Genomic DNA, 21,898 nt, shown 5'->3' with positions numbered 1-21,898 from the left:
AATTTATTTATTTTGTACTAAGCTATCAATATTTTACTAAAAAACACACTTTATTAGTTTCCTTGTAGCAGCAAACCTAGGTACTCGTTAAACCTAATGTTATTAAAATATATTTAATTGAAAATCAATTCATACAAATGGAAATTCGCTTAGTCGGCAGGTTTGCTGCGGCAAGGGTATTTTAAATCTTGTGTAGGCTGATATGAGAAAAACTGACCAAATCTTCGAGTAAAACTTTGAGATAGCCTACATGATTTACCAGATTTACCTTCATCTCCCTTAATTACACATCTTTTAATTTATTATTGACATTTTCAATTTCAATTTTGAAGTTGCAAAAATACTAATTATTAAATTTAAATATCTTTATATTAAACTCTTCTTTATATTAAATCACAAATCCTTTCATCTTCAGTTTTTCACTCACAATAAATAATTAGCAAAACTAAGTCAGCTGTTATAAACTTTACAAATATTGCTGTGCCTTATCAATTCAGTCTTTAGAAATGTTAAAGAAACTATATCTATATAGGTACTATAAAAAATTTCAAAAAAAATAATTTAGCATTAAAGACAGCAGACAAAACTAATATGACTATCAAAGCATCAAGGACTAAAAAATGTAATAGCAAATACAGTGTTTCATTGCATCGCTGATTCTACTCTATAAAAATATCAACAAACAACTTAATATACAAACCAGTTCTTTTAATCAGTTCCATCGTCCATTGCCTTTACATTTTCATACTTACCATTAAGAAAACATAGTAACAGATATTTCATTGATTTTAGAAACAAAAGAACACTGTGTACTGCTTAGTTTTATGATATTTTCCTTGGTTTAATTTAATCAGTGGTGTGACAAAACACAAATAATAAATGTATCAAATAAAGTAAATGTGAACTGAAAGCTACGTTAAGATAAAATAAGAGTATTTTGTACTACCATTTGATAATTAAATATAGTTACACATATACAACAGATTTTATAAAACAAAAATCAACGTACAATTTAGTTTTTGATGATATTCTTTAGTTTAATTTAAGCATGGGTTTAGCAAAACACAATAACTTAATTTACCTAAATATACATATAAAAAACCATGTGATGGGCTGATGTGCAAGTTATGTTAAGTTAATCTAACACACGTGAAGCAGTTAAAATTTATTTAAAGTAGGCTAGCCTCTAAATTCATACAAAACATCTATACATTGTAATTTTCATACTATTTTCATGAAAACATATCAATAACATTATTTTCACTTAAGATTATTAACTTAAGACGCTTTAAAAATTCCAAAGCAGAGTCGGAGTTGATACAGCAACGGTTATAAAATCTTTTTTTTCTATAATCATTGACATAGTCTTAGAATAAATAATTCATGATAAAAGGTTAGATTAAAATAAACCTACCTCATAGTTATGGAAAATATTATATTTAATTTCTTTGTATCAGCTGTCTGAAATTGTGAAATATGCAGTTTAACAGTTCTTCTTGTTTATATTTAAATGTCAAAGCAAATGTAAACAAACATTGTTGGTGTTCTCATCACAGCCATGGAGACCGATCAATATTTACTTTTAAAATGTTCACCTCAGAACTTTTAAAGCCAAAGGGGCAAAGCCTACGGTCAGTATCGAAATGTGAATAGTCCTATAATGGTCCTTGGTATTGTAGCTATATTTTTGTAAAATTTAAGCCCAGTTGATTCAGTAGTTTTTGCACCTATTAGTAATACGCATACAGACAGACACCATTAGATTTTTATATAATAGTATAGATAAATACGCATGTGTTTTGATGTATTAATATGAAGTCATGTAATAAATTGATTTTTATTAATTATTTATTGAATTTATTATACGAATGACACATTTCTATATTCACTTACGATTTATATTTTAGTAAACATGATGAACCTTTAGTTAAATGAATATCCTAAACACTTTTTTTTAAATAAATATTTAAAAACATTAATAAAAACTAAACTGTTTACTTGTTAACTTAAAAAAATCCATTCGAGTAAAAATTGGATTCAGTATTTTATTTATCATTATTTTAAAAGAAAATAATATTGTGATTCTCTATTATGTGACTGGACAATCAAGAGTAGTTTTATTATGATATTTCTATTTTATTTGGCCCAATAACAAAGCCTTCCTAACAAACCATCCTGTTTTATAAAAATTGGAACCCTAATTTCCTTTTCCCCTTAGGTATTACACCATGAGGTTCTTGAACTCATTATTTTTGTAGTATTTAAATCATTTTATCCGAATATTTCCAAACATTCAATCAAAATTCTAGCAATACCCTAAATGCATAGTGGTCAAGTTTCAACAAATATTTACATTATCTATTTCTCATCCCTAGACTTTAAACACTCCCCTGTCCTTTTGACCTTGAAACTCTAAAATAATCAAACCCAACTATCAGACAATTCATATCAGATCGTTGTCGATAAGTTATCGATTGTCTTTGGAATCCGACACCTGACAACAATCGATATCGATTACAATCGTGCGATACTCTATCTTGTATCAATGTAGCCCATCTAGGTAATGTTGCACGCTCTTCGATATCAATCCGATAATTCGAAACTTCACATTCACTCGTGGAAAGTGATTCGTGATTTGTTCGATCGTGTGGCGTGTGGTACGTAGAATGTGATTAAGTCTACAATTAGAAACTCACTGATTAATTGTTATCGATATTGCGTGCACGAGTTGTCGAGCTGTCACTAGAGGTTAGCGGATTCGTGGAGTATTTTAACGTTGAAAAAGCATCGATGGAAATGTTTAATAAGTAAAATGAAAGAATGTGAAGTTGTTAAAGAGATTTTAATGTCATTAACTGGGAGCAGTACTTTATAGTTTTGATAAAACACTTTTAAAGTAGTCGAAGTTATGACATGATTAAAGTACAAACCAATAGACTCCGTGAAAATTTTGGTTTCCTTTTTCACTGGGACTTTATTTATACGAAAGATTATGTAGGCTTGGATTCATAAATCTTATGTTGTATGTATTGATTAGTTTTACCACATTTAACATGTACTACAGGTTAGAATTATTAGGTTTTACTACAGTATCAAAGGTTTAATATAATAAAAAATTAGTTACATTATATGCTATATTTGAAGTGAAATAGATGATTTCTTGTAATGTTAATGTTAGAGACAAAGACAAAATGTAAAAATATTTTGCCCCTTATTTCGTATAAGAGGCGATTTTAGTTTTGTATTTCACCTTACATGGACCCTATAGATACTCGTAGTGGCGTTTCCCATGTTTCGATATTTAGTCAGTAAAAAAGAATACTTGGTTCAGTTTAACCCCAAGAAAGTGAGCTACTGCGTAAGACATTTAATCATTTTATCAAGCCTAATCGGTGAGACTATTTTTGTAAACGATAATTTTTTATGCATCGGTGTTGGTCTATTAGTACCAAATTCCGAAGTGCAAAAAAAAAAAAAAAATTCTCCACCACTGAATCTCTTTGGTAAACGCTTTGAACCTGCTTTCTGGTCTGAGACATGTTTTTGAGAAACAAAATTGTTGCTGAAAGCTCTATAGGGTGATGTGTAATTTTATAATAATTCTTTTGATGCCTCTCATCATTGACTATATAACACTACTAGTGTTATATAGTCAATGCTCTCATTCGCTTTTACAGTACTTTATAGTCCTATAACACCGAATAAATAGTTCGCAGCTACGATACTATAACAGTGATTCGGTACTATGGGATTCGGTGCTGAGACACACACGTCTTGTACAGAGAAGGTGCATTTATACCGATAATTCAAGTTGAAATGTCCAAAATAAATTATGATACACATTATAACATCTTCGTCTCATCATTATTGTTTGTTAGACAAACCTAAGTAAGGTTGAGATTATTGTTATTTCCAATCTCCAATCAAAAAAAAAAAAAAATTGCAGACTTAAAAACTTCATTATTTTTTACGCCCTTATAAAATATCCCACTTCTAACATAGTAAAGTAATTGCTGTTCAACACAACTAGGAAACTTTACTTTGTGTGTAAATTAATCCCGTAAGTAAAACGAAGACAACCAGTTGAAAGATGAGAATCGGTGCACAACTAAACGTAACGGGTGCAGACATTTACAGGAAATGCAGCTAGTTTCCGGTTGATACCAACCTGAATTATACTTCCGGTGTAGACTCTTCCGGCACAACCTGTAACAGAAGCAAATCATAAGTAACTAGGTAAAAATATATTGAATTTGTAAAAAAAAATCTATAAAATGGGAACTTCAGTATAATCATGTTGATAAAATAATTTTATGTGCCAACTAATAAGGTTAAAATATTGGTGTAAATTATTCGAAGAATCCAAAGATCCATCAAAATGTATATGCAAAAATGCATTAGTTCAACGGGTATTTAATGAAACACTAAAATTGAAAACCATTACCATACCAGCGTACCCTGTTAGAAATCACATGGTACAGTCATCTCAAAACAACCCTAAGGAACCGTTTGAGGCCAAACATAAAAAGTAACATCCAAGGATTATTTCATTTTCATTAAAACCTGACCAAACCCTGTGTAGTATTTTAATTTTACCAGTTGTTGTCTTTTGATGGCTCAGGGTTGAGAAACACTTTGGCCACCCATTCTCATCCTGATACTTGGTCACTCTCAAAGTTTATCCAAACATCAACAGTTGAAAAGTAACCAAACCAATTAAAATTGGATATAAACTAGGTTAGTTTATGCAAGACTAACCCCACCACTATTGTGGTATAAAACCCACCCCTAACAGACCACTTTGATCTCTTGTACCACAGACCTAGCAAATATGACTAAAATTACACAGAACACATTAAGGCGAAAAATATACCTAAACACAGCTTGGGTTACAAATTGAATAATTGCCCTCTTAACTTTCATAGCTTCCTCAACGCTCGAAGGTTTAGTACATAATTGCATCAATGTCTGCATCAAATTACACAGTGTGTGGGTCAGACCGCGAAATTCACGTTGGCGTGGGTCTGAAATTTCAGTTAATTGAAGGGAATTCAGACTAAACGTCTAATTATGAACGCAAATAGAAATTACTGCGGAAACACACAGTGGATAATTAATCAGTTAGCCCACGTCTGATTAACAACTACACGGTTGCCAACAATGGATGGTTCTTCCAACAATAAACTTCTCATGCCATTGTTGTGAATGTGTTACGCCTAATTTTAGCTTTCTTGTGATGTTTCAGTTTTACCGGTTATTCATCGATTTTAAACGCTTACTCTGCTTGAGTGTGAATATATATAGTCGATTAAAAGGTTTGAGCTTATGTTGTTTAGTGTTGAAATGAAAAAGTTACCTCTAAACCTAAAGGTTTACTCCTACTTACTTGGTATTTGACTAATCCCTTCCTTACTGTATGTATTTTTCTTTGATTTCTTTTGAGCTGATGCAATTTTAGAGTATATCATAGCTAAACGAAAACATATTCAAATAATCTAAATAAATTATTTTATAGTAGTTTTATTTTATCCCAGTAGATGCACCCTGCACACATAGCTCTAGCCTAGATCTGGCAGTTCTTTTAAATTATTCCAGAATAAAGACAAAGATTCTCTTATTCTGTAATATAATGAAATATAGGAGTAAACTTCATCTTAAGCTGAAACATTTAGACTTAGTATGTAATTAAATTAGCTTAAGTGTTAGACATTCCTTTTTACATTTGTTCTCCAAATAATTCAAAAACACGTAGACAACCCTTAAAATACAAAATAAAATATTAAAACATACTTTTTTTCGTACAGTCACAAAGCTAAGCTTCCACCAATTCGAACACGCAAAACACATTTCCCTTCAACCAACATCGAAAACTAAACGAAAAACTATAATTTCCAAAGTCCTCGTAAATCTAACCTAATTGAAACTTTTAATTCCGACGCTATTAAAACTTCCCCCGTTCTAAAGCGGACAACGGATTGCATATTGCAGCGGTGCAATACTGAAGATGTTCTACTGCCTAGAGACATCACGATTGAAGGTCCCTGGTCATGATCATAGCGGTATGAGCCACGTGACTAGGGTAATATGTGGAGGGAAACTAGAGGATGCAGATTTGGAGGGAAAGAATAAAAAAAGAAAGGGAAGAGGAGACAGGGAGGGTATAATAATTACGAGATCCGTAGAGAAGTGGTGATTTTGGGTATGTGGAAGAATTAAAAAAAAATAAAGATGGGGACCAAGAAGAGAACAAGAAGAAGCTGTGACTTATTGTTTCATTAGTTATACCATCTCAGTAACTAAAATTACATTCGAACATCGTAAAAGAGAAGTAAACGGATTTACCCAAATAAAATTACTTTTCACTTGGAAGATCCATTGAAGGGGGCAAAGTCCTGCAGACGTGGTTTGGCAAAGATGTAGGTTCGGTGACCGTAGGCAGACATCTGATCTTGAATGTGTGGGAAAAAGAGTTGTGGCCAGAATCACTAACGTTTCAGTTATCAATAGCTTCCATCCTCATAGTGTGTATAAATAATTAATGAGAAATTTCTTTTATAATGAACCATTCAGCTCTTAATGAGAATTTCTATCTAAAGAACCTGCTTAGTAGAAATTATATAATTTCACCTCGTTGACTCTCTTTGTCTCAAAGTATACATCTTATTGTGTTGCCGTCGTTTGGAGACTGTGTAATACACTAAGCTTTGTTGGATGAGTAAAGTTATACTATTCTAATGTATATCTGATCAATGTTTTTTTAAGATGGTAACATCCAAGCAGCGTGAAAAAACCATAACAGAGAGTTTTCATTTCAATGAAAGACCAGTTTATCTGAAATAATTGTATTATGAAAATTTCCATAGATTAAATCATTATTCAAAGATGTTGGACCTGGAAAGAAAGATGATATTGGTTAAAGATTCCTAAAGAAAACTCTCATTCTTCAACAAAAATGTCACCAGAAGGTCACCAACCTTGAGGAAATTCGCGAAGAAGACTCATCATCAAAATATCCAGGTTAATCACTTCTGAGTAGACTTCATGAAAAGACGTTTGTGCGTCTGCCGGGTAATTGCCCTTTCGTGTCTACTTTCCAAGGTATTTCCGAGCAAGTTTTGTCCTCGAGTTTTTACACTCTTGGAGACTTTCCATTTTCTTTGTTGATTTACTGGGTGGGCTCTAAGCAAGATGACATGAGCATTTTTCTCTGTTGTGGAAACGATGGGATTGTGTTTTTGAAATTGTTTGATGGGGAAGGTGAAAGGGAGGGTGTAAGACAGAAGTGAATTTATAAATAGTGATGGTATAATGTATCAACACCAGCCGAGGGTTGAAACTAGGTGTTATCCATGGTCCACGTATTTTTCGCTATACCTTACGTGATCTTTTGCCTTCTAATTATTCAAGTAGACTTCCCATCCTCTTACTAAAGCTCAAGGTAGTTTTGACATGCGTATCATGCTACAAAGTGCACCAAAACCAACTAAATATTTCTTTTACCGACTAAGATGCAATATAATATTGTCTTCAGTGTAATATTTGAATTTGCTGTTATAGGACACTTGAGAAACAGGCTATACAAGATAAATATAAATTGATGTGGATTGGTTCCATCCCATAAATAGACAGAAGTTTTCTGTTTATGTTCTGTTTATGTCTTCAATTGCAGTTAATCGACAGTTACTAAGCCAGATCAAACTGCTGCAGAGGTGGTTATTACATCACATCCAAGATCCACAATTCATCTAATTTCGACAGTAATTTAGTGTTAACAGCCTAATTCTTCCCTATAGAATTACCAACTGTACTAGGAGTCATGATATATTTCAATAGCTACATACAAGGGCTTAGCAAGAAGGAGTGATGATGATGTCAATGCATCTTTGGACGGACTCCAACTCCAGTAAACTCATTGTTTAAGACGCGTAGGTTCATGTCGGCTTCTTTACAAGTCCGGAATGTGCCTCACCTTCTGTCATCTGTCTGGAGCAGAGGAAATGATGAAGACAGTAAGAGGTGGAGTAGAATGCATCGCCAATCAGTATTTTTTGTGTTTAATTAGGGAAATATAGATACAAAAGACATAATTAGTGAACTAGGCACAACCATTTAATGAATTATGCTCTAATTGAAAATGAAGGTTGATGACTATTTTTGGTAGACGTTGAATAAGGGTGAAACAAGTTTTCAATTTTGTAACTGTTTGAATATAAGGGAAGAACCTGCGGGATTTGTACAAACATTTATAAGTTACAAATAAAATATCTAGTGCGGCAAAGTTCAATTTTGTACACTGATGGGTCTAAATAGTTCTGATATCTTCACATATTTGTGATATAAGGTGATTTTCAGCAAATTTCGTTTGGATTGAGTGGTATGAGATATTATTGTTTGTGCTTGTACAACCATATACCACCAACAAATAGATAAGTGAATTGGATATTATGTTTAAATTTAAATATTTCAATTTTGCTCTGTTTTGTTATATTCCCCATAAGTTAGTGAAGTCAAATGAATTTCTGATTTACGTTAAGTAAATCCTACGGTTTCGCAGTAGTAATAGTAGCTTTGGAATATTTGAAAAAATATAACACATAGTTAAACAATTGGGGTGTAGCGCGCTTGTTGCTAGGGAGTCGGCCGATTATCCCGGGGCGGAATATCATCAAATATGAGGGTGGTATGTATCTGTAGTCGCACCAGAGTACCAGAACACACCATATAGTGGTACACAAAGTATAATTTCTGTATTGTTCGAGGTGGCCTGATTGAAATAAGGTCCTGATTAAATGCTTTGTGAAGCTATTACACAACCAACAGTCTCCGCTAATCACTATTGCAACTGTACTACGCCGCGCGCTGGTCAGATTTCTGTTCCACTAAAATGTAGTGCTTTAAAGAGTGTTAAAGAAGGGTTATACCATTTTTCCTCAAGCAATATCCCCTCGATAAAATGGTTCGGCGTAGATGAACCCACCAAGTCCCCAAGGGTTCCACGGTTGAACACCTCTGATGTTCAGCAAGGAAGCGGTGCGCGGTCTGTTGGGCAGACAACTGGGTCGACAAGGTCGGACAAAGTGAATACTGAGTAGTCTTCGGAGTAGATGGAGTAGAGAAGTAATCCTTTAATGGAAGAAGGAGAGTGAAGATTGAACAGCTTTGTCCAAGTGATCTTCGAATAATGTTGAAGGTAGCAAAATAAATATGTGGGTTTCCAAGTCGTGTTTGTGAATAGCGTAAATTTTTTGAATCTATTTATACTAGAACCGTTGCAGTTTAAGAACGTTTCGATGTCAAAATATTGGACTTTTTTTATTACTATTCTGAATTTAGGGATTTTTTCTAACTTGTGATTTTTTTATATTATCATATCAAAACGTTTGGAGTAGTGACGGGTTGAAGTTGAATGTACACTAAGATTCAAAGTGAATTACTGTAATTAAAAATTCCTGTTAAAACAATTATTAGTTACTTTTGTAATTATTGAACATACTGTACTTGTTAAAATTTTACTAAAATGTCAAAATAATAGATGCTTGATGACATAAACAAGTATAACGTAAACACATAAGATATATCTTTTAGTGCCGCTAAATTACTGCGTAAATAAAAATAACTAAAAACATAATTGGTTTTGAAACTAGATTACCCGATTAATAAAACATTTATAACCAGTAGTAAACTTTCTTTAACTATCGCGAACTAATTTACTTTAATTTAACACGCCATTCAAAGCGTTGATTTCTAGTTTTTCCTTCAAACGTCAATAATTAACAATAATTAATTAAAGAAACCCGCCCGATAAATTAGTATTCAAGCAAGACAACATCTGTGGTAAGAAAAGTAATAGCTTCTGCGTGGAACTAGAACTTTATGACCACTAAACGGCTGATTTGTTCGTTAAAATATATAATACGAAGGCTCTCGCACTGAAAAGTGCAGCATGTAAAAATCATCTGGAGGTGACTTGTAAATCGGTATTCTTCCAACAATCCAGCCACAAATATATCAAATATAAATTTCATTAGCTAAATCGTTATAAAATTTATTTCTTCCGTTGAGTAGACAAAGAGCTACACTCACCTTGTAAACTTATAAACGTACTGCGACTATATCACGAGCGATTGGCCACGCAAAGATATAATTTTCCAGTTAGGTTAGATTTCAAAATGGACGCAGAATGGTGATCGGCCTGTAATCTCCACCAATACAATACTGTGTGGTTGCCACGCGAAGCACCGCCACCTGTTGCAGGCAATTCTCTTGCGACGAAAGTGGTCGATTAATTCTAAGATCAATTATCAACACGAAGGTAAAGTACAGAGCCGGCTGGTTGGATGAGTGTACTGCAAGATAAAGCAACCAGAAAGCTTACCTTAGACTTGCAGAAAGCCTCTCACATTCATGAGCTATGTAATGTATATATATTTAATTTATATTAATGTTAATGTATATATTTATATTTACTTCATAAATAAAGTTGCCAAAGTAAACCAGGAAATTTACAAACAAAGTTGGTATGCTATTACAAACCTGACAGCTGTTAAATAAATCGTCATAAAAAATAATGGTGTTTGCTGATTTAGATCACACTGGCATTTATAGTGACATTATGAGAAATACACGCAAATTAAACAGTGCATTGAAAGACGAGTTCTTATCTAACCCTGATCTTTGCTATGCATATTCTAAAACCGAGTAGAAAAACCTGACCGATTTCTTGAGGAGAGAGAGAAAACATGATCGGGATCTTTTGAACCCCGAAAGCACTCGTCAGAGTCTATTTTAAACATCAGACAGCTTGAATAATGTATTTTAAACGAAACAGAATACGTGTGTTTTTTATATGCCAGGAATTGGGGAGCTTTAGCCTATTATTTAAGTAGTTCCTGGAAATATAGGTGGGTCATAATAAATAAATCCAACTTTAATTTTTTTTTTTTAATTATGTCTTTAAATTCATGCGAATTACCTGAAATTGAAATAAATATAAAAATACTGTTATATTTTTATACAAATTTTATAAAAAATCTAAAGAATACTTTATCTGTATGATTTTGTAATATACGAAAAGCTTTAAACATACATTTCAACCTTCTTTAAACGGATGTCATATCGTTTAGTTATAGAGCTATATATAGCATAGGTTTATAAAAAAACTTCTAATAATCATTTTATCTAACTATTCTGAGAATCTTTACTGCCATTTAGACTTGTCAACAAACTATTTTAACCATAAACCTACGAAGGCGGTAAACATTTTCAAAGATTCTCATCCATACCTTGGTTTACAAAACAGCTGTAAAAACAACCGCATTATTCTTACCTTGGGTTACAAAACTGCTATAAAAACACCAGCATTATTCTAAGAAATCTTAAGTCCAATATGTTTCAAATCACAAAATCAATGCTTAAAACAAATTCTAAAACGCTTTGTGTGTTCAACCAATCGTTCTCGATCACTACATTTAAAGCAGCGGAAAAAGCAAGGACCACAATCACTGTAAACAACCACCTTTCCGCTACCAGCTCCAGTAACTAGTTCATAAACCTTGTCCATAGATGGCGCGAAAATCAGATATCATTAATTACTGTTAGCTTTGTTGCTCTGTTATTTTCTGTGATTGCAGACCACTTGCAAAATGTGAATTGGGTCGTTTAAACCACACATGGAAAGCAACGTCTTTGTATAGGAATGTCTTCATTCATGTTTCTGTCTATTGGGTTATTAAAGTTTATGGACCGTGAGATGTGTCTTAAGTGATTGAAAAGTGAAGAAGTTTTTCTAGCTCAGGGTGGTAAAACTTTAAATGATTACTATTTTGTAATAGCTTGTTCGTAACAAATTAATTGCTTTATCAAAGCATACAATTTATTGGCGTTCCCCGCTCTCAAACTCTTAGGCCTGCTGAGCTAATTTTATAACCTGCAGTTAATGAAATAGTTTATTATAGCCATTTATTAGTAATTTGTTAGATTTGTCTTAAATATATTATTGTTATTATGACACCGAACAAATCAATTGAATAAATATGGCTATGCAGAAAGCATATCATACTATAAATCAAATATTTTATTCGGTACAATTCATAGGTACAGGGGTGTGTAACTGGGCTAATAATATAAATAAAAAAATCAATAGGCTACATCGAAAGCATTGTAAATAAACTGTATATAAACTGTACACCGTGTGTACTTTGTATGCTTCCCACTGATATACAGTTTTATTTTTAATATTTTGTAGCTGTATCTACAATACAAAAAGAGAGAAACAAGATTTAGAATCCTAGACAAACATGCCATTATCCTTCGTAAATTTGATGGTTTATTCGTCATAGGTTATAAATACCAGAAGCAATCAGGAAAATGAAAGTGTTTGAGTTGGTATTATTCATAGATAAACACATGTTTCTAGCGGCAACCGTGCCATCGGGCTCAATAAAGAGTCAATTGATAGTTTCAAATTACTGCTAGAAACGTCAAAATGTCACTAATGCTATGTTCCTACCCATAGATATTAATTAATAACCTGATCCCTTTAATTTGAAACCGGTCTTCAATTTGACACGGAGTTGATAATCTCAAAATGACTTAATATGCCCGGTTCTTTATTATTGAAAGAAGAAAACAATGTTTTATTGTGCAAAATGCAAAAAATTCTCAAAATAAATAATGAGAAATTTGATAAAAAAAAACCCGAGAACACAAGAGAAAATGGCCATTGTAAAATGTTACTGAACATTTGTATGAATTAAACACATTTTATAAAAAAGGATTCTCGATAAATTTTGAGGAATGTGCTAAGATATAAAAGTTTAATTTGTTTAGTGGATTTAGTGATTGGGAATATAAAATTACAGCTTAATTTATACATTTACTGGTCTAATATTTTCACTAGTACTAAATCTAGCACTTTTTACCCTTTAGATGTAGATGCTTAACACGTCGGCTCTTATAGTTATATCACCCAAACTTTGCGATTATACTTATCCTACATCATTATAGTTCCATAAAGATATAGATCTGGCGAATAAATGATAACTAAGCCTAAATAAATAATAACTATGAATAAATGATAAAGGTACACACTCTTCAGACAATCGAATCTTTTAAAACCAAAATTTAGTAGCATAAAATAGTCATTATTCTTTCTGCATACTGCCAAAAGTTTTATTGCCAAAATAAAAAGTCCATTTATTGTACTCTATTAAACTTATTTTAAGTGTAAAATACTGTTATTTTAAACAATTGGGCACACAATTGTATGCGAAGGAAACAAAAATGTACGCTCTACAACAAGTTCTGAAATCTCTTGTTGTCTAGATACTCCGAATGCTAGCCCTAAACGTAGGCATATTCTTAATTGAAATCTCACTTATTTCTTCATGTTTTAAAACGTTGATTTTATATGGTCTAAACAGATATAAAAATGTTTTAAAACGTTGATTTTATATGGTCCAAACAGATATAAAAATATCTAAGATATTACCATTAACTTAATCTGTTTCTGTTGATATGGAAATAAAAAGGCATATAAGGATGCTTCTGTATTTTTATTGAATTCATTTTATGAATGATGGTCTACTCAAAGTGTTATGTCCCTCAAGGACAGATCAATGAACGACCAACAAAATTGCAGCAATTTGTTAAAAATCCAAAACATCTTGTTAGAAACATTTTTGTCTTTACATAAGTTAGTTTCGAGATAAGTGAATTTCAAGTTCATTTCTGTGTTTAGAAATTTCTTTCCCAATATGTTTTTTTAGAGAAGCCTATTAGAATCCAATTAGATCTTAAGTGCCATTGATAACGTCTATTTCACTACTCATTGATTCATATATATTTGAGTGTTTCTGTGTTTTATATTATCCTGAGTTTTCAAATAATTTATCAACAACCAACCACCCACAAAATCCAAGCAAGAATTAAAATTGAAACCACCTATCAACGTTCTCTTTATTGTGATGTGTCAGAGAAAAGAACAAGGGGCATGGTATCGTCAACTTCCTCTGAAGGGAGCTCCAAGACAGCCCAACGACCTGAAGATGGCCGGCGGAAGGCACGTTCTCTCACCTCATAATCCAACAGATCTGAGCTGATTGGAGATGTTGCAGGAAATATCTGCTCGTTATCACAGATTCAATGTTCTCTAAGCCAACAGATTGGAACTACAAGGATAAAGATAGTAGGTGTTAAAACTTGAGGTTGATCATCTTGCGCTGAGAGGCATGGGAGCCCAAGTGGTATGGAGTTTAAATTCATGAGTCTCCAACCGTGCAGATTTCTTCAAATCAAGTGTTTTTGAAAATGTACAATAATGGTATTTTCAAGGTGTGTAGCTAAAAAAAATATATAACAAAAACTTTGCTTTTATTCGCTCTTCCAGTGAATTGAAAAGTAATTTACCAATCTAAAAAACTATAGCAATAGCATTTTCTAAAAAATCTAGATTTTCGTAAACAAATACATGTACCGAACAATAATATTAGCCTATAGCTGGAAATAAGATACATTGTTAAATTTTAAACTGAGCCTTTCTGATGGCCTTACATTCAAAGGTATGACCTTTAGCTTTTGGAATAAAAACAACGTTACTTGACTAATGAAATTTCATCCTTTCCAAGTAATTCTGTAGATACGCAACTAAGGTAAATCCTATTTATATCAATTATGCGGTCACTAAATCCTACCCCTCACTATTTCACGCACATTACTGAACATGTATGACATGTTTACGGCAATATGCTAATCTTTGCACGATTCTTACCATGAATACAGTACTTTCTACTATCGATTACAAGTAATAAAGGAGTGTTATTACTGGTATTTCAGTTTCTCCTTGATGCATCTCTGCAACTCCATCCTTATGTTCAGTTTATGGTAAACTTGTTTACCCGTGCTTTGCGGGATATGAGCAATGAATAGGAAATTCTTTAAAACTCAAAATTAGCAGTGGATAATTTTATAAATTTTCCCAATAAATTACACACCAAGAAATTAACGTAGACCTATTACTAACAATTATTATATGGTTTATGTATATTACGTGAGTGGCAGTCTAGAGTAAAAGTTAATTTAACAAATTGAGATATTTTTTTTGCTGCTATGGAAACCAATTTAGGTTTGGAGTACCTTTTACCTCTTATTTTTCGCCAGGTTTATATTGTTTTTGTGTCAAGTGTTGTGATTTTGATATTGTGACCGGAGTGTTGGATTGGATATTTTGCTAGGATTATGGTTTCTAGGATATATTGTGAGAAAATATATTGTGGGGATTTTGAGCTGGATGAAACAATGTGCTAGGTAGTGAGTGTATCCTGCAATTGTTCGTAGCACTTTCTTTTGAAGGATAAGTAGTTTGTCTATTGCAGATGATGAATCCCCGTAACTCAGACTTCGTACTCCGAAACTCAGAAGAGAAGCAAATAGTGAGTAGTAGCGTTGTTGTATTAATAGTCAAAGGTAGTAGGCTATTCTGAAAGTTTTTCGTCGGTTATAATGCGAATACGGTTGATGCCATAGTAACAGTAAAACCCAAAATCACTACTTAAGGCCAATGAGATGCTTTGGTACAATATTTTTGTGGAATTTTTGGCTGATTTATTCCAGTGGGAATCATCGAATGCTAGACAGGAAAATTAATTATATGTATTGTATATTAAGTATTCCAACACACCACTTGAATTAATGTTCAGCTTAGACTGATTATGTAAATACAACACGAAAAATTGGAGACACAAGGAAATCATGACTTTTGATAATCTACACAATGCATAATATCACATGACTTCTTCGTTATCGTACAGAATTGAAATGAACTGTTTTACCTACAAGATAATTGTAACGATTGTGATCATTTGTGGGAAAATCATTACACGTTAAATCACTACCGGAGACATTTATTTTGACGATCCGGTATTAAAATATCGATTTGTGTCGGATATATAATATCGATTAGTCGCGTCGGCATCTCCGGGCATTTCTCTAGGCAACATAGTAACACTCTGTTCCACGTTTCAATTGTCTAGGGGGTGGACTATGATAGTAGAATGATGCATATCTAAGTAGCTTCGATGGAAGAGAAATCTCTTGCAGTGAATAATGAGAAATGGCGCTGCGCTTGAAGACCATGGGAAGACAAACCTCGGTAACTGTATACGTTCTTTGAGTTTACCGGGGTATCTCTAACCATAGACAAATAGAATTAAATATAGCAGTGCTGAAGTTAGCATAAGTTCTGGCGTCCACCGCTAGGAGCACCATGTAGTTAAATCGCACGCTACGTAACTGAACGGCACTCCTAGCGGTGGACGCCAGAACTTTTTTAACCGCATCACTGCAGTCGGTCCATAATTAATTCTATTTGGGGTTGGTACGTATGCCAGTTACTACCATATCACTATCGTATGACTGTATGTTAATGAGTGGAAACAAGTAATCAGATTTGGTTATTAGACAAATCCTACCTTACGTATGGCTTCCGCCGTTTAGCATTCAATCAATTATGTTTTTAACAACTAAAATCTATCTAAAATTCAGTCTTGCTTACGAAAATTCCGTAAATAAATAATGACAATCATAGGCCCATAGTCTATTTTATCAATTATAGTCTAACTATTTTACCCAATCAAGATTTTTAATGTATAATTATTGATTCTCATTCAGCGAACACCTTTGATCAAAACCCGTTACCTCTAACTGTAAACTAAACATTACGTAGTGTCCGAATGAATATTTGTCAATGTCATATTTTCTTCGCTCCTTAGGTCTTATCTACGGTTAAACATCCTTTACATCGTTTCCTGCTCAACCAAAACAACCACCACGAGGAGACCACGTTCTTGTTTAGAGAAAAAAATTGTAAACCCATTAAAAATATATTTCATGTTTCCTTTCCACGTTGGATACACAAACAAACATATACAGGGTGTCCGGTGATAAGTGTTAAATAAAATTTTGCATTAAACTACATGGTAATGGTGACAGAATGTCGCAAATTTGAGGTCCCCAACTTCAACAGTTAGAGAATAACAAATAAATTAAGATTTTTCAAAAATTATTGTAGTTGTTATGAAAAAGGTTATTTTACTCTGTTAAAAATGCACTTACTGTCAGTTTCAATGTCATTTTCAGAATCCTCACAAAATTTTAAATAAATATAACACATAATCGTTGGGGTACGTAAAAATATTCTATTTAAAATTCTTCGTTAAACAAATTATTTTTATATCGACGAAAATGTAAATAACATTCAGCAGTTTATTTCTCGGTTGTTGAGTTCCGGAGAGGTTTACAAATATGACTAAAAACTTCCTTATTTAAAGGGCTTTACAATGATGTATAACAACATTTACCTACTGTCAAATCCATGGTGAATTTTACGCACTATTGTGAAAAATCACGGTCAAGCCAAAACAGATATTGTAAAAAATAATAAAATTTTACTTACTATTTTATGAGCTGACCACTGATGATGAGGGTATGTATAATTTATGATTGACCAGACTACACTTCCATCAAACTAAAGAGTTTTTTTTAAGACTTTGGAAAATTTGTAATTAATAAACACAACACATTAGTAAAAAACATAATACACACTACAATTTAAATATGAAATGATAGTTAACCCATTAAACAAATCAATGACACACTTTGTCCGAAGCACAAATCACAGTTTGGGTGTAAAGTGCCCACCGTTTTCCCGCAAGCAGGCCCTAGCTCTTTTGCGGATTGCGCCAACTGTGACCTCATACGTCAATTTTTCCCTTACTTTCCCAGCAGCCTCAAAGATTCTCTCCCGTAACTCAACTTCAGAGTTTACAACAGTTGAGTAAACTAGACTTTTCATGTAACCCCAAACAAAAAAATCTAACGGGCTCAAGTCTGGAGATCGAGGAGGCCATGTCACACTTCCTCCACGTCCAATCCATGTCGGGTAGTTTTGGGATAGCCACAACCGAACGCTTTCAGTAAAATGTGGTGGAGCACCATCCTGCTGAAATATGATTTCAGCTCTTTGTTGAGGATCAATTTCATCCAACAACTGAGGTAGAGAGTGCTGAAGAAAATCTAGATATAAATCACCGTTCAGATTTCCTTCGAAGATATGAGGACCAATTAACCGATCTCCAATCACACCTGCCCACACGTTGATCCCAAACCTTTTTTGAAAAGAAGCTTCTCTGGAGGCTTTTGGATTTTCATTATTCCAAAGATGCATATTGTGAATATTTATCACACCTTCTCTGGTAAAACGGGATTCGTCAGTCCATAGTATTTTTTTAAGGAAGTGATATTCAACAATATCACGTTGAAGAAGCCAGCGGCAGAACTCCTTTCTGGATTCGAAGTCACGAGGCTCCAATCCTTGGACCTTTGTAAAATGATACGGATGGAAGTTATTGTCCTTCAACACTTTATGTACTTTCCACCGGGACATACTAGTTTCAAGGGCAAGCTGCCTAACACTAGTAGTAGGATTATCCATAACTCTCTGAATTACACCCTCTTCAGCTGCAACATCATGCACAGGTCCTACTTCTTTCTTCTTCTTCTCAACCGATCCTGTTTCCAGCAAACGTTGATGCACTCTAGTAAACACCTGAGTACTGGGGGTGGTGCGATCAGGATACCGATTCTGGTACTCTCTCTGAGCAGCCGACGCATTGCCATTACACAAACCATAAATAAAATGCATTTCAACATACTCCCGAATCGAAAAATACATAGTTGACCGATCACTGTCCACATGTGACTGATAGATCGTTTTAAAATATGACTACTGGTTCGCTTTGTTTTCTTATCGCTTGGATAAAGTATTGTTATCAGTAAAATACTTGAATCTATTGACTAAATCCATTCAACAAAATAGAAATTCCGGGAGATAATTTAAATCTTATATGAAAATTATACGATAACCGTAACTTTATCACAAACACATTTTACTACTATGTTTCTTTTCTTAGCTGGGTAGTTATAAACAAAGCGTTGCATGCGAGAAAGAAATACAAATTATTTGTTGCCTGCACTTAAATGTATTATTCTTCACAATAGATTTTCTTTGCCCTACCATGTTTTTTCACAATAATGATCGAATTACATTAGGAAATTTGAAATTCGGTAAAAACTATTATACACCATTGTAAAGCCCTTTAAATAAGGAAGTTTTTAGTCATATTTGATAACCTCGCCGGAACTCAACAACCGAGAAATAAATTACTGTATGTTATTTACATTTTCGTCGATATAAAAATAATTTGTTTAACGAAGAATTTTAAATAGAATATGTTTACGTACCCCAACGATTATGTGTTATATTTATTTAAAATTTTGTGAGGATTCTGAAAATGTCATTGAAGTTGACGGTAAGTGCATTTTTAACAGAGTAAAATAACCTTTTTCATAACAACTACAATAATTTTTGAAAAATCTTAATTTATTTGTTATTCTCTAACTGTTGAAGTTGGGGACCTCAAATTTGCGACATTCTGTCACCATTACCATGTAGTTTAATGCAAAATTTTATTTAACACTTATCACCGGACACCCTGTATTTAAAAATTTGTTATGTTGTTCATTTGTTAAATTAAATAAAAATTTAGGTACTGTTGGTAAATTAGAACCAAAACAAAATCGAGTCTGACAAATAAGCTTTTAAGTTCATGCGTGGAAAGTCCTTCAAAACAGAATACTGTTGCAGAAATATTACTTGTAAAAAATACAGGCTAACAGTTTAAACAAAATCTATCTTGCTAATAACCCCAATTATCTTTCCATTTCTTTATTGTATGTGACTGAGCGGTAACAACAAAGAAAAAACTAAACAACGTTAAGTTGTCCCACAACTCAAGATTTTACTCTTTTTTCCATTGCACCCAAATGTTCAACCCCTTGATCGTCCAACGCTTTCCCAAACCAACCACATATTATTAAACACGCTGATCTTCTAATACCATTCCTCATATCACCTAAATATTTAACTCCCTTAACTGAAACACCCATAACATATTATTAAAGGTTTGCCATATCATTAGGGTATATTTTTTAGAGTATATTAAAGGATATTTTCACCATATCAAAACTTTGAATATTATATTTTCCCCATTGTTCCCAAACATTAGATCCTTTCATCTTCCTATACCTTTCCTCAATTTACCCATATAAGTATCATACAACCCATTATACTGAAATCCTTTTTCCTCATCAAACTATGAAATTCCCTTATATTCTAATACCTTTCAGACAAATAGTTAACATCCTGTTCGTCTAATACCTTTCCCAATGCATCCCAATATTCAACCTTAACCGTGAATACCTTTGGTTGTGTATCAATTGTGCCAAACCCCCAAAGGGTCATAACCATGTTTACGTGTGTTCCTAACCTATCCTGACCTAACTTAACCTAACCTAACCTAACCACTCAATTATACAGTCAAAGAGGGCCGCCACTTGGTGCAGTTAACGAACGTATCGAGGTGCTCCCTGGAGTGTTTGGCGCAATTCAGGAATACCCGACTGACTAAGGTCAGTTGGCGTAATTAATGCCCATACTTTTTACCATACAATTCAACATACTAATCTTATCTCCTCCTACCAACCATTGCGACAGTCTCTTCACCCCAGATAGGATCGTCTGCACAGGTTCCTGCACGTATTGCTGTTATCGCTAGCGTGCAGACTAGTTAGTTACCCAGGCTGTCGCTAGTCGCTAGATCGCTACCGCCTGTCACGCGTCACGTGTTGGGTGCGTTACCGTTGGTTCCGTGTTGCTATCGGAATGCTAAGTAGTGTTACACGCTCGGTTACGGTATGTTGACTGAACGTGGTTCGGGCACTGTGTGAACTTGTGAATTAGACTTGGTTCTTGGAAGCGGAGTTGTGAAATCAGTGAGACTGTTGAACAAGGTTTTAGATTGGCTGTGAGAGCTACGGTGCAAATATGCCTGTTGGTCAGATGGTTTGTAAAATTTTTTAAACATCTTTGTCTCCAAGACTATTTGAATATATAATAGGTTACGTACCTTGGTCCATTTTCAGTCTTATTTTAGTCTATCGATGACTAGTTTTGGGTACAAAGACCCACTAGCAAATCCTTTAAAACATCGTGTAGAAGATGGTCAAAAATCCGACGAAAGTCTTCTATATATCGATGAATACTTCCGTCGGAATGTTGACCATCTTCTACACGATGTTTTAAGGGATTAGATAATGGATCTTTGTACCCGAAACTAGTCATCCATGGACTAAAATAATTGAAGACGGACCAAGGTACGTAACTTATTATATGTAAAATTTGTTTACAAAGCCGAGACAGTTCGATAGTGTTTGCGTTCTTCTGGAACAAACAAACGGACATATGCTACAGAAATTGTTTTCTTATACGTATAATGGACTTAGGTGGTAACAACACATCTTTAGCCATGAGCAACTTCAATGCAAAAAAAATAAAAAAATAAAATAAATAAATCGGACGGCTTCCATGAAAACACATTAAATGATACCATTCACCATCGATTCTCTACCGAAAAATTGCCATCTTACATTTTAAGCATCCAATTAAAAAAAGTCAAAGTGTACTGTGAAAAAATAATTTGTGTCCATTACCATAAATATCCCCTAACCATCCCAAAGACTACTGTATGCTTTGGAAAAATTAAAAATGTTCTTTGGCCCTAATAGTTTGCGGAAACCTCGTATAAATAGGACCAACCGTACTTTAAATTGCAGGATAAATGAAAAAAATTGTCACAAGATGCCAGACGTAGACGTTTGTTGACCCTTTCCCAACCCTGACCTCACAGGGACCAGTGAGTCAGTCAAGATCAAGGAGTCTACATCCAATTGATAATGACTGAGAGATTTAGAGGCCGCTATTGTCTACCGTCCTTCAACTTCTGAC

At 33.6% G+C, this 21,898-nt stretch overlaps 1 protein-coding gene across 1 annotated transcript in view; it reads right to left on the bottom strand.

Annotated features, from left to right (window-relative positions):
* LOC129000905 (uncharacterized) overlaps nt 1-21,898 on the bottom strand; it is a 74,209-nt gene that overhangs the window by 25,695 nt on the left and 26,616 nt on the right. The window contains exon 3 of the mRNA XM_054427984.1: nt 4,169-4,206. The gene's annotated coding sequence lies outside the window, so the exon portion shown is untranslated. The remainder of the gene's footprint in view (nt 1-4,168; nt 4,207-21,898) is intronic.

The sequence above is a fragment of the Macrosteles quadrilineatus genome, unplaced genomic scaffold (assembly GCF_028750875.1).
Source record: "Macrosteles quadrilineatus isolate MER2022 unplaced genomic scaffold, UCM_ALF_1.0 Scaffold_8__2_contigs__length_117827958, whole genome shotgun sequence".
NCBI classification, from domain to species: Eukaryota; Metazoa; Arthropoda; class Insecta; order Hemiptera; family Cicadellidae; genus Macrosteles; species Macrosteles quadrilineatus.
The sequence above is the reverse complement of the archived record's forward strand: the minus strand, read 5'-3'. Positions and strand labels throughout refer to the sequence as shown.